We start from the raw sequence: 3,670 nt of genomic DNA on the forward strand, positions 1-3,670 counted from the left end.
TTTTCGGAGAAGTTAGAGACAAATCGAATCATAACCTTACTATAACAATTCCATGATTAATTTGGTGATAAAATAGTTAGGGACACTATATGAAATTAGGTGATACAACTGTTATGAATCACTTTGATATAAGAAATTTAATAGCTTAGAGACGGTGTTGGTCGTAGACCTTCTTCCCATTCTCAGAGAAGTTAGAGACGACTCGAACCATAACCTTACTATAAAAATTCCATAATTAATATTTTTATAATTATTTATATATAGAATTTTAGTGATAAAATATTTTAATACTTACATGTATATACATGTCCTAAACAATTTATGAAGATATGCCTTCGTTTCTTTATTGACTTAGGAATTAATAACCTAGCTAATAGGCCTTTATTGCTAGCTATGGATAATCTGATATAAGGTTACATAGGCAATAAATAAAGAAATATAAACAAATGAATAAGGAATGGAAATAGAATAAGTGAGGATAAACAAAAAGAATTGGGATTAAATGAGAAGGGGGGTATACGTGTTCTTTTCTTCTTTTCACGTGTCCCAGGTAGAAAATCCCTAATTCCCCATTTCACCTCTTATCTTCATCTATGGCAGCGAGGAACGATGGCAATCCTGGTCCCGAACGAGTTGCGGTAATGACGAGCCTAATCATCTTAGGAGTCATGACCAGGGGTAAACTCCTACTCTTTCGTTTCTCCTTTTCTGCAATCTCTACTCTTCTTCTTTCTTCGTTTAATGGTGATGACGCGGTGGTTATGGTAGGGTACGGTGGCTCGAGGTTCGGGTCGCAGTGGTCTTCCAATTTGGGGTCCTTATTTTCGCGGTGGTCACCAAAGTAAGGTGGGGATTCAGCTATTCTCCTCGACTAATTATTTCCGAAAGTGTTAGGATTGATTTGGGGATGTTGACTTACCCTCAAGTCTCTCCTGCATGCGGGATTTCTGGACGAGGTTGTGGTGCTCAAGGGATTCCTAATATCCCCAAATGCGAGAATCACAGTATCGGTGAAGAAGGTGACCATTGGAACCATAGGTCATGCGGTTGAGGCGAGGAGAACCCGTAAGGTATCGCATCTCCTTTTTATTTGCTTTTATTTATCTTTTAGTGCTTAAAATTAGTTGATGATGTGCGTATGAAGATGTGTGGAATCCTGATTTGTTTAGCAATAAAGCAAATAGTGGTTTTATGATCGCCTTACACTCTTAGTTAGTACATATGTTTCTGGGGAATGGTTGTTGTTATATATGCAAAAAGAACAGGTCCTTTCGGTAACGATTTTTTTATCCTCTTCTTTCATTTGATTCTTTTACAGCCGGAATTTGATCGATCATATATAACCGATCTGGGCAAACGGTTAACTAGGAATAAACCATAATACATATGAGTGTAAATGTGTATGTTTCTGTCAAAACCGATGAGTGTTTTACATGATCAATTGAAAATGTTTATGATTCAAGCATATAAGTCTATAACATGAATCGAATGAAACATAGCATTTTTTATGGTTTGAGTGCTTACCTGAGTGTATGCTCTCTGTTGTGTGATATGTATGCTGCCACTTTATGATGCTTGTGAAACGCAAGCCTATTTTTGGATTGAGTTTGCTTGGATGTATGGAGGTAGCGCTCTGGTTATGGTTGTGTATGATGCACGACTTTCCTCTGGGTGCTACTTCTTCTGTTGTAGATGTATGCCTGAATGTATTCTGATAGGTAGCTTAAAAGTATCCTTCTGATTGCTTATGTTTGTGTGATATCAGTGTATGAGCATTCTATTTCCGCAGTATGTATATGTATGAGATTTTTCTTTGATCTCCCCCCTTTCTGTCTGTGACATAGCATGCCTTTTATAGCCAACTGCCTGGGCCTCCTGGGTTGCCTATTGAGAATTAGGAATAATACTGACTCTTGTGTTTAGAAACTGGCTAATGATTACTCATTCATGCGGATTTAATGCATATGTAACTGATGATAGATTCCTCAGTCTGCTGAATGGTTTCTGATAGGTTTCTGGCAGCTCACCATGGCTCCAATTGCTCAATAATTGCCTTATTCATGATGTTTATGACTGTTTGTAACTGAATATTCCATTCTTTGATATTCCTGCTATTTATCATGCGTTTTTCTGTCTCTCTGCTACCAATTATGTGGGCTGTGTGTACTGAAATAGTTAATTCAGGATTAACTATTCATAATGCTCATTTGTGCTGTTTGAATGCCATTTTTAAGTGGCTCATCATTGCTGCCGTTTATGCTCATTATAGTTATTTGTAACCGAATGTGGGTATTTTCTGGTTTGTAATTTCTTGATGATTTCCTCTGAACTTTTTGATTGTCGTTGCTAATAAACTTTCATTTATGTCTCAGATTGCAACTGATGACAAATGGAAGAATATATGGTTGAAGCTAGAACATGAATCATAACTTATATTTCCTGTTTGTCTTCGACGAACTCATTTTCACTCCAAGTGATGCATCTTTATATGATGATCCATCAATTTTGCCTTCTGGTTTTCACATCATTCTTCGTGATTCTGCAAGGTATTTATTTAAAAAACTGGTTGTTCGCTTCCCATTTTGTTTGAATAATGACGTTGATTCCTCCACCCTCTACATGATGCAGGATGCTGTGAGTCCAGACCATGTAACTTATCTTGCCTCTGCTCTTGGTGTTGGAACCACATGGAACGGAGCAACAAAGTGGAATGTCCTCTACAAATGCCTAGACTACGAGCAGTCTGGAAATTAATATTTTCTACATTGTTGCTCATTTGTTCATCCAAATGTGTTATGATTATTTCCCATTTTGAAACAAACGAATAGTTGTATAGTAATGTAAATCAACGTGTGTTTGTTATGAGACAATAAAATGCAAAGTTTTTATTCTTTTCTTGTTTTGAAAATTTTATATTATTGTAAAGAGGCCGGACAAAATTGATTGTTCACAGGTTACTCAGCTTCAAAATCAGTTTTTCAGTTGGATAACTCTTTTCTCACATATGTAACCTGTTACTCAATGAAGTAACCTGTTACAAACTATTTTTGAAAATTGTTTTAAGTCTTTTCAAAGTGTTTCACATTTTCTAAAAAATAGTTTGAGCAATTATACTTGTATATACTTAAGAGTTTTAGGATAGAAGTACTTACAAAGACTTAATCTAATGTCTTGAAGCTTTATCTTCATTTGTCTTCATAAGTCATCTTCCTTTTCTTCTTTTTGGTGATGTTGGTGTCTTCATCAAAATCGTGCCAAGGTCAGGAGGAAGATCTTCTTCACAATCTCCCCCTTTTTGATGATGACAAACCAATATCTTCTTGACAATGTAGCTTTCTGAATTTTATGAGAGTAGCATACTGGATGATATATCTTGAGTTGTCTTGAGTATGCTCCCCCTATCTTGTATGCTCCCCCTTTCAGTTGGAGTGAAGTGCCTGGAATAAAATTTGACAGAAAATACATTTTCCCAATTCTCCCAACTTTTCTCCCCCTTTTGACTTCATCAAAAAGTAGAAAAGCCAAGAGTCCAGCACAATATATATATAGCATACATGATATAAAGCACAATTGATATAGCAATAATAACAGTGCATATCATAATAGCATAATATCATAGCATAAAATCAAGTATTGTTCAAACATAAGAACATAGCATAACATAGTAGTA

The 3,670-nt window shown here is 35.8% G+C and overlaps 1 long non-coding RNA gene across 1 annotated transcript; it reads left to right on the forward strand.

The window, feature by feature from the left end:
• Window positions 492–2,888, forward strand: LOC109334096. Its single transcript, XR_002106059.1, has 3 exons — window positions 492–1,070; window positions 2,373–2,546; window positions 2,629–2,888. It is a non-coding gene; the product is annotated as an uncharacterized LOC109334096 (long non-coding RNA).

The sequence above is a fragment of the Lupinus angustifolius genome, chromosome LG19, assembly GCF_001865875.1.
Source record: "Lupinus angustifolius cultivar Tanjil chromosome LG19, LupAngTanjil_v1.0, whole genome shotgun sequence".
NCBI lineage: Eukaryota > Viridiplantae > Streptophyta > Magnoliopsida > Fabales > Fabaceae > Lupinus > Lupinus angustifolius.